The 10924-nt window shown below is 44.5% G+C and overlaps 1 long non-coding RNA gene across 1 annotated transcript in view; it reads right to left on the reverse strand.

The window, feature by feature from the left end:
* LOC102152291 overlaps positions 1–3269 on the reverse strand; it is a 97014-nt gene extending 93745 nt beyond the window's left edge. The window contains exon 1 of the long non-coding RNA XR_005367121.1: positions 2344–3269. This is a non-coding gene — a long non-coding RNA (uncharacterized LOC102152291). The remainder of the gene's footprint in view (positions 1–2343) is intronic.
* Positions 3270–10924: the final 7655 nt, after the last annotated feature.

Here is a 10924-nt window from a genome sequence, read left to right on the forward strand (position 1 = left end):
CATCCAGCTCTCATAACAAGAGAACAATCTGGATAAGAAAAAATAAGCACACAGGGAAGCCAACTTCAGTTTTCTTTTCCACTCTGACTCATCATTTGGGCCAAAGGCCCAATACCAACTTACTCTAGTTCCCACGTCTCATTTCATATTTACATGGAGAGTCTGATCAGTTGCTGATTAGGCAATGAATTGACGACCCCATGTTCAGGTGTCTATGCCTGGACCAGTCAACTCGGGCCAGGGGTGAAGGTTATCTTGTACCAATATTACTATCTTAGTCTGTCTCCAGAGTTCATTTCCAAGGAATGGAGGCGAAGTAGGGTTCTCAAAAAACCATTCTTGGGGCACCTCCGTGGTATAGCCCATTAAGCACCTGACTCTTGGTTTTGGTTCAGACTGTGATCTCAGGGTCATGAGATTGAGGCCCAAGTTGGGCTCTGTGCTCAGCATGGGGTCTGCTTCAGATTCTCGCTCTCCTTCTACCCCTCCTGCTCATGTCCCTCCCCTCCAATAAATCTTTTAAGAAAAGAAAAGAAAATCACATTCTTCAATGGGCTCGGACACAGTTTAACCTTCAGCTGTCACTTTCTTTCACTATGTGTGCAATTCCCTTGACTTTAAAATAGAAATGGTATCATACGTAGAGCTGAAATCAGGTGCCTCTCTTTGGTGGCTGCACTATGTTCTGGCTGCACAACCAGAAGCAATGATCCAGCCTTTCCAAGCTTCTTTTCTTTACACCTATAAAATGAATCTGCCTTGTGGGATTTTCATAGCAATTAATAAGTAAATAAATAAATAAATAAGCATGCATGTAAACTACTTAGCATGGGGCCTGGTACAAAGTCAATGGAAAATTTTTTTAAAAAGTCAATGCAAAATTAACATCAGTTGCTATTTTCACCATCATTACCACTACCAATACCATCATCATTGAGTCAGGAAAGCCATTTTCAGAGCTTCAGGTTGAGTATCAAATTTACTCCCAGCCAACTTCAGCCTCCCCTATCCTATTTATTACATCAAAAATAATCAGCTGGTCATGAATTGCAATACTTGCTCTTACTACCCAGGATCTGAGTCCTCCCAGCCAGCATAGTGAATGGAAGAGATAAAGTCTGTTCTGACCAAATTTTACCAGAACCTGGATAGGCCAGAGATGCAGAAAGACATCATGTGAGATGAGGGGAAAGAAGCACCTTCCCCAGCTTTCTAATTCCTAAATGCTGGAATAGGATTCCTCAGAATGATGTGAAAGCTAAATAAATCAGCAAAGGTGGAATTTTCAAGGTAATCTGATTCCATGCCAAGAAATCTATTTGGAAGGAAAGATTTCTGAAGAGCAAGAGGGCCTCTTCAATAAACTTTAAAAAAAAAAAAAAAGGAAGAAAAAGGAAGGTCCTTATTGTGATTCTGTGTGGGTCTGGAAAATATTGCAAAGCAAGATGGGCTACTCACATCCTCATGACCTACCTTTCTAAAGACAAAACACTTGGGAAAGGAATATACAGTCAAGGTTACTTAGACCTTCTTTTTATTTGCACCTTGTGGAAAGAACTTTGCCTGCAGATGCAATTGAATAACATTTCAATGGAGCTTACAATCTAAATCAGAGCAGAACAGTGTGGGGTGGGAATGGGAAGACACATAGGCAGGGCCACTACCCTGGGTCTTGGAGAACTGACTCTGCAATACACCAGTTCAGAAACCCTGGGAAAGTAACCCAAACTCTATGTAACTGGGGAGAATTGAATGAGATCAATGATTTTCAATCACTTTCAAGCGCTGCAGTCCCTTTATACATTCAGAGGCCACTGCAGGTTTGAGGGAAAAGATAGTAAGGAGTCCAAATAAGGGTGAGCCTCTGAATCCCCCCACTATCACCATCACTCCATCAGCTACACAATCTCTTCCCTTTTGATGATCCAAATAAGATTTTGTTACGAAAAACCCTTCGTGTTTTTTAAGCAAGAAAAAGAACTAGATGATCTCCAAACCCATTCCAGTTCTAACAGTCTATGGTTCCAGATGGAGGGAATGGGATTGCTTCAAGAAGAGGGTGGAAGGGAGGGTTAACAGGAGATCATGAAGAGCCTTGCACACCATGCTGGGGCATTTGCACTTTAGCCAGTGGGGAACCATGAAAGGGGAACAAATGACCAGGTCACTATGTTACCAAGTGCCCTGATGGCTTGGATGAGTGGAGGACACATCCAAGCTGGTGAAAGCTGGGTGGTAGTGTTATTCCAGCACTGTCCAAACAGGAAGCAGTGTATCAGTGTTTCATCAGTGAAAAATAGGAAAGAAAAATGGATGGAAGAGGGGGCGACAACCTTCACTCACCAGCATCCTCCATCCTGTTTTGGGTTTTCTTGTTTGTTTTCTAACTCCATTCCCATCCTCAAAAAGCTAAGTAAAAGTGACTCTTTTCACTTGCAGACCATGTCATTCCTGGGTCCCCTCACACCAGATGAGCATAATGACACCATGGTAACGGGGTTGCCACCTTCAGCTAATTGCTAGAAGGCCAGGATACTGCTCCCCACCTAGATCATGTCAATGCTTGGCCACCAGTCCAACTTCTCCATGATCCAGACGCTCCCAAGATCCCAATTATGCAGCTACATCTCTCTGATCAGCTTCTAAGAGGGCCTTCCAGAATATCTCTATCCCAGCAGCTTCCTGGCTCACCATACCTGCTCCTGCCATCAGCTCCATTAGGGCAGCGGATTCCCCCAGATGGCCCAGGGGATTAGTTGAAGATGGAAAAGCCACATCTAGACCTCTGATTTACGATGCGGCACAAACTCAACACTTGTCTCATGTTCTTGAGTCCCACACAAATGAGCAAAAGCAGATATGTAAAACTGGCACTAAGAGAATATGTACCACCTTTAAAAACACCCCAGCTGTCCGGCAACCGGTGTGGAGAGCTCATTGAGAAGCAGGACACCATTTCCTTGACTGTGGCTGTGAACCTGGTTCTGGAAAGAGCTGTCAGCCCACACCCCTGGCACCAGGCTTCTATCACGCCCTCCAGGTTGCCTAGCCCTTGCCAGGGTGCGTGCTCTTCCTCTGCCCAGAACACCCTTCCCCCAGATTCTTTTTAGGTGCTCATACGTTCCAATCGTTTTTGAGCTAATCCAACCGAGTAATGAGCAGGCAACAATCGCTTCTTGCAATCCGGCTTCTGAAAATCAACTTTGTTTCATACGTTAGCAACGAAATTTTGGAACCAGAAAACTGAAATGCAGAATTTTCAATAGCCATCAGGTCTAATCCATGCATTTTAAATTTGAAGAAACAGACCCAGAGAGGGGAGATGCCTTTTCCAAAGTCATGCAAGAATAACCAATGCTAACAAGTATTGATGCTAGGGGTCACAGGTCTGTGCTGTTTCATACATATTAGCACATCTACTCTCACAATGACCCTATGAGGTAGATGCTATGACTAACCTCATCTTACAGATGAGAAAACTGAAAGGGAAAATGACTAATCCAAGTTATAGAAGCTCGATGATGTCAAATAAAATTCTAGATGGGTGACCCCTGGTGGGTGGGCAGGGAGACAGAGAGAAAAGGTACTGTGGAGAATTGTCTCCATGAATAAACCAATCACTTCTCCTCTCTGAGCCTCAGGTAAATCTATGAATTGAAAACAATTTCCTTAGCCATGAAGTACTAGACAAATGAAAGAGAAGGGGTGTTTTTATAAAAATGAAAAGATTGTTATTTTCTAATTCAAAAAAATATATTCTTAAGGTAGAAGACTAAAATAGAAAAAAAAAACATGAAAAACTAAACATTACCCATTCCATTATCCCAGAGATTATTAGCATCTTAATGCTAATAAGAAATCTGTTTGTGTTTACATGTGTGTGCATATAATTATTAATAAATGGGATCACACCCTTCATGCTGTTTTGTGATCTACTCTTCTCATTCAAATTATACTTGGTGAAAAATCAAGAACACTTTGTTTTCAGGAGGCCATTCTTCTGTGCTTGGATCAGCCCTGTGAAAAGAACCAGGTGGCTTATTTATCATCTTCTTAATGGCTTCTCCAACTGGGCCTCAGAGGTAGCATCATCACCTGTGGTGCCCTATGCCCTCACAAAGGCCAGCCCCCTCCAGTCTCCACATGAGCTCCCTGGCACAGCTACAACATCCAGGGAAGGAGGCCCTTGTGCTATTGGCATGGAGGCGCTGTGTGTGCTGGTCTTTGAGGAAGGCTGACTCTAGCCCTGGAGACCCTGGATCCAGAGGGCCTGCTTCTGACAACCCTGGAACCAGTGAGGGTTGTCACTGGTGCCATCCACCTGCCGTGTCTGGGCCAGATCTATGCCCCATGCCCCAGAGCACAGGGTCAAACCGAGGCATGCCAAGAGCAGGCTCCGAGAATGGGTGCTCTCAGTTCTGCTCTTAAGCATAGAGTGTTCGTGGTGGTTTTATTCTTTTCCACTGAACAAACTTTAGTAAAATACCCAAATGATAGGAAATTGAGCAAAGCTTCAGCCCAAAGGCTTGCTTAAGGTGCCACCTGGGAGAACTAGAAGCCCCAAGTCCAGTTTCCTTTTACGCTGTCTCTGGTGGTCTCTGTATTACCCAAAGTCCGTTGAATGTCTCTAAAGCAGTTGCAGAGTGAATTCGTTTCCTATTGCTACATGACAAATCACCCCAAAATTTAGTGGCTAAAAACAACAAGCATCTCATATCTCAAATTTCCTATGGGTCAGGAATCTTGAGTACAGCTTAGCAAGACATCACTAGTTCAAGGTTGCTGGTGAGGTTGCCGCTAAGCGGTCAGCGAGGGCTACGGTTGTCTCAAGGTCTAACTGGAGCTGGAGAATCTGCTTTCAAACTCACCCATGGCTAGTGGCAAGCTTCAGTTCCTTGCCCACCGGGCCTCTCCACTGGGCTGCCTTATAACACTGCAGCTCACGTCCCCCAACACTGGGGAAGCTGGGGAGGGGTGAGGGAGAGAAAGAGGGTTAAAAACAGAAAGGGGATGGGCACCTGGGTGGCTCAGGGGTTGAGCGTCTGCCTTTGGCTCAGGTCATGATTCCAGGGTCCTAGGATCGAGTCCCATATCCAGGGGAATGCTTCTCCCTCTGCCTATGTCTCTGCCTGTCTCTCTCTCTCTCTGTCTCTCATGAATAAATAAAATCTTTTCTTTAAAAAATGGAAAGGGAAGAGGAGAAGAAGGGAGAGAAAAGTGGATATAGACTTTTTGTAACCTAATCTCAGGAATGACACCACATCACTTTTGCTATATATATTTTATTCATTAGAAGTGAGTCAGTAGGTCCAAACCACACTTGAGAGAAGCGGGTTCCAGAAATGTGCCAGCCCCCCTCCTCTTGCCTGGAACGTGGATAAAACAGCTAGACTCCTGCCAGCTATCTTGGCTAGTGGGAATGAGGGTCACACCCTAGAGATGATGGGTCAGAAAAGAGGAAGAAGAAGGACTCCCTGGTGATTTCGTCACATCATCATTGCCTCTCACTCAAAAGGATAAAACCTTAAGTGTTAAGGTTGTTCTCGACTTGAGTTTCTCTCACATGCTGAGTCCTAATCTTCCCTGAGACAGGTTGTTAGCACTAACCTCAATTAAGGGCTCACGTTCAACCAGCAGCATCTCTATCTTTTACAGATGGAACATCTAAACTCAGGTAGTTCTTCACCCAACATCACTCAGCTAGAGACTGGCAGGAGCGAGACCCAAACTCCGAGTTTCACATTTACAAGCTCGTTTTGAGTGTCCCCAAAATTTGTTGAACACTCAAAGCTCTGTTTGGGATGTTCCTGGCAGCTGGAAAAGTTCTGATTCCCTCAGGCTATGTATTTGTACCAGAACATTCCCTGCTCTGTTTCTCTGCTTACCAAATAAACAACTGAAATAGGAGAGGAAAAATATTTTGGATGAATTGATGATTTGCAGTTCAAAAACTTTTGTCTCATGCACACTCAGGCCAGTAGCCATGGAAACCCTCATTTCATTTCCTCAGCCTCTCTGAGCACCATTGCTTCTTTTGGAGCCCAGAAGTTAGCAGCAGCTATGGATTAAATATGCTCTGTAGAGCACCAAGGTGGCATAATTTTTCAAAGGACTTTGGGACACGTGTCCATCACCTGGAAATGATCATGTTTTCATCAGAGTTGTCTCAGATGACCTGTCTCTTTAGAAAAAGCCTTCCACGCCACCTGCCAAAAAAACTGTCAGCAGAGCCATTCAAGACAGAGCCATTGGAGGTGTAATGTTAAATATTTTATGTTGTAGAAGACATGCTTAATGTCCTTGCCCAGCCACATCCCTTGCTCCAGGAATGGCTCCGCACCTACAGAAAGACTGGGTCTAAGTCACCATATAGGAACTGTGTGACTCCTGCTTCCATGGTCTCAATGTTGAAACTCAACTTGTCACCTGACCCAGAGGAACCCAATATATCACTTAAGAATCTTTCTGTTAGGATCTTGAAATAAAAGATACAGAGACCGCCATTCATCGATCGGGGCAATTAAATTAAAAGGTCCTATAGGGAGATGCCTGGGTGGCTCAGTCAGTTGAGTGTCTGCCTTCGGCTCAGCTCATGATCCCTGGATGCTCGGATTGAGCCCCCATCGGCACCCTGCTCAGTGAGGAGCCTGCTTCTCCCTCTCCCTCTGCCACTACCCCCTGCTTGTGTTCTTTCACTCCTGTTCTGTCAAAAAATAAATAAAATCTCAAAAAAACAGTCATATTGCTTTAGGGCTGGAGCTACCCATCTTGGCCTTATACATAAGAAGGAAACGGGCTCAGATAGACAGAAAAAAAAGAAAGGAATTCATGTGGTCCCAGAGAGGTCCCCTGCAACTAATATAGTGCCTGTCAGTTTTAAGTCAATTAAAAAAAAGTAAAGTGGCTACTATCTTTACCCCCCTGACTTTTCTCCTCGTCACTCCATCTCCTCCGCCACCGCCAGCAGCAACAACCATCAGTTTGTTCTCTGTAACTATGAGTCTGCTTCTGTTTCATTTTGTTTGTTCATCTGTTCTGTTCTCTAGATTCCCATATAAGTGACATCACATGGTGTTGGTCTTTCTCTGACTTATTTCTTAGCATGATAACTTCTAGGTCCATCCACATGGTCACTGATGACAAGATTTCATCCTTTTTATGGCTGAGTAATATTCCATTGTGTGTGTATGTGTTGCATATCTCTTTTTTTATCCATTCTACTGATGGACACTTAGATTGCTTCCATGTCTTGGTTCTTGCAGATAATGCTGCCATAACATAGGGGTACATATACCTTTTCAAATTAGTGTTTTTGTTTTCTTTGGATAAATACCCAAAAGTGGAACTGCTGGATAATACGGTAGTTCTGTTTTTAGGTTGTTTTTTTGTTTTGTTTTGTTTTTTGTTGTTTTGTTTTGTTTTTGAGGAGCTTCCATAGTGTTTTCCATAGTGACAGCACCAATCTACACTCCTACCAACAAGGCACAAGCCACCTTAATTTTTAACAGTTCCCAATTCCCAGCTCCAAATCTCACAGGCCAGGCTGTGCTCCATTCCTGGGTCATGGCTCGAGGTTCATTCAAGGCTTAGTGTCTGAATTTCTGCTTTCTGCTTCCGCAATAATGCACCTTCACTTTGCAAATCTTTTCCACCTACAATATCTTGTTGGCCCTTCTTCAAGCCCTGAAGGACCAGTGGTAAGCCTCACTTTTCTTTTACAGATAAGGAAACTGAAGCCCAAAGAGAGGAGGAAACTTTTCCAAGATGACTTACCCAGCTAGCTATAAAGGGCAGAATCTGAACTCAGGTCTTCTAGCCCAAGGTGTGGTGTTTTTCTGGCTCCTATCATGCGATCAGGAAAAACAGAAATTCAGAGTACATTTGACTGGAATTCTCATAATTCCCTCAGGCGCTCAAGATTTTGAGAGGAGACAAAGAGATGTGGATCCTCAATGGTGGGGGCGGAAATAAGTCGAATCATGAAGCCTGTTTTATTTTTATTATTTCATTTTACTTCTTGGACTGCAAAGTCAACTGCCTAGAGGGGTCAGGCCAGTCTAGAGGAAAGAGGAGGAAAACAAGCCAGTGCACTATAGTTGGGAATGGTGGAGACTGGAGCATATTGTAATACTCATGACCGACCAGCATAGGTCAGCAGCTCTTCAGCCCCGGGCCTGTGGGAGGGCAGATCCTGTATGACTTGATCTTCTCCAGGTTTATGAAGACCTAGAAATCTGACTTCTTATATGAAATTTCCCAATTGTGAAAACAGGTGCCAGCCAAACAAATTACACACATGCTGCCTAGACACTGCCCCTGTACTGCCAATTCTGCCCCCCTGCTCTATCCGGATTAGAAGCCCTTGAGGACAAGACCAGGCATCATTATTCATCTTATATCTCTAATACCGAGCAGAGAGGAGGCACTCAGGTAAGCTGATTAATTAAATGGCTTAAATGAAAAGCATGTCATTCTGGTCTCTATTCAGATGGTGCCTCCTCAGAGATATCTTCTCTTGCAATCTATGGTCACCCCCCCATGTCCATTCTATTTCTTCTATGAAAAAGACCCCGGATTTTTAGCCAAGCGTAGAACAAAGTCTGGAATAAAGAAAACAGCTCCTCAGCCTTTCTTGCAGTCATGTGACTAACATCTGACCAAGAGAATGAGACTGACTTCCAGGATATACCTTCAAAAGAGGGCCATGCCCTGCTCTTTCCCTTTCCTCCTTCCTACTGGAATGCAGATGTGATGGCTGGAGCTGAAGCAGCCACGTACAACCATGACGTGCAAGCCACATATTGAGGATGATGGAACAAGAAGATTATTTGATTTTGCGTGAGAAAAAAATTTATACTTCACCTTGTTCAATTTATTGTTTCGAGGGTTTTCTAAAAGGACAAATCCTCCCTTTCTCTCCTCTCTTCCTGCTTTATTTTTAACTAAACATATATTTATTCATTTTATTTATTATTTTTGTTCTGTACTAGATTATAAGCTCCATGAGGGCAGGGGCTTAGTTTTGCTAACCATTGTTTCTCAGTGTTTAGAAGAGAAGCCTGACATATAGTTGGTGCTTAAAAAATAACTGCTGAATGTATAAACCAGGTGGATTAGATTAGGTTAAAAGTGGGATGCCTGGGTAGCTCAGTGGTTGAGCGGTTGCCTTCAGCTCAGGGCGTGATCCTGGAGTTCCAGGGTCGAGTCCCACATGGGGCTTCCTGCATGGAGCCTGCTTCTCCCTTTGCCTGTGTCTCTGCCTCTCTCTCTCTCTCTCTCATGAATAAATAAATAAAATCTTTTAAAAAAAATATTAGGTTAAAAGTAAAACTGAATTAAATGACAACCTAAACCCGGTTTCATACCAGCCATCATCAAGTCAAATTTGTTTAAGACTTCCAAAAAATTACCCCAAAGGTTTTGGTCAAATGCAACAAAGGGGAAAAACTTCAACAATCCAAAGGACTTGTCCCAAACGTACAAAGATTATGAAAAAGGAAAAAAAAAATCCCCAAACACATTTCCACTTCCAAAGGGAGCACTTTCACAACAGCTGCCCCATTTTTACTCTGTGACAGCCAGACCCCAGGTCCAGGCAGGGCTCCAGGGCAGCTGCAGCGTGAGAAAGCGCAGCCCGGCACTGCTGGAGGGAGCCACTCCGTATATTGGGTTTAAGGCTGGCCTCCTGGATTCTGAATCACATATATTTTTAATTGTTCCAGCCATATTCCAAAAGGGGAGTTGCTGCCTCCCTCATAGAGAAGATAAGCCTCTACTCAAAAAACAAACAAACAAACAAAAAAACAACGAAGCCACTGAGCAAGGCCTGGCCCAGCCAAGCGAAAACCCAGAAGACTTGACCCAGACCACCAAGGAAGGTGGCAAGGCCCAAGGCACTGTGTGGCTCCTTCTCAAAGCAGTAGCAGTGACTTGCCTAATTAACAGAGCAAGTCTCCAGGGAACTGAGGAACTCCCCCTACCCCCCTTCCAGAAGAGGTAGGAAGCCCAGTTGTAAAGACTACAAACTCACATCACTGGCTCACCAAGGCCCAGGCCTAGAGCTGGGGGCAGAGCCTGGACCTTCCCCGGGAGGACACTCGCGGTGGACGAGGAGGTGGTGGGGAGGGCAGGTGGGGGAGAACGACCGGGTGTGCTGAAATGCCACATTATACACTCAAAATCAACACCTGGCGGAACACCTCCACATCTGGAGCACGTCACAAGACTCAATTACATTTGGCCAGGCCAAGTGCCCCACAGCTGTTACGGAGTAAAGGCGGATAATTAAAAACAGCAGGTTGCCATGGCGCAAAATTGGTCGCTGCTGAACAATTTGTGTGTTTGTCTTTGGAGCTGAAGTACTAGAAGTGAGTTATGTCTTTGGGGGGACAGGAAGGTGATTTCTCAAGACACCCGAATGAGAGGAAATAAAGGATAAAAGGTACTAGCTGATTAAGCACCTCCCTCCCCTGTGCCAGGCGCCACGTGTGCGTTTTCTTCTTTTACTCCCCACCACCACCCCATAAATAGGAGCTGTTGACCCCTTTCTCCCAAAAGAATGATGGAGGCTCAGTGACATGCCCAGAGGCCCACAGCAGAGCCAAGTGGCCAGGCCAACGTTCAATCCAGGTCTGACTCCAAAGCCTTCCTCTTTTCCTTCTATCACCAGATCACTGGTCTAGACCCAAAAAGGCAAATATTGCCAGATGATGCCTGGGCATAGGCACAAAGAATGCCAGTGAGCCCATAGACACGGGGAAGGTGCTGGTCCCCCCAAATCATTTGCTGCAAAAGGGCAATCTTTCAACACACACACGTATATATTATATGTTCATCATCTGGTAAAAGTAAGGATCTCAAGGCTTTGTGAAAATCAGCAAATCGGTTCTTTGACCAAAAAGCGAAGGCTTTAGAGGGTGGTATA

The sequence above is a fragment of the Canis lupus genome, chromosome 11, assembly GCF_011100685.1.
Source record: "Canis lupus familiaris isolate Mischka breed German Shepherd chromosome 11, alternate assembly UU_Cfam_GSD_1.0, whole genome shotgun sequence".
Classification (NCBI taxonomy): domain Eukaryota; kingdom Metazoa; phylum Chordata; class Mammalia; order Carnivora; family Canidae; genus Canis; species Canis lupus.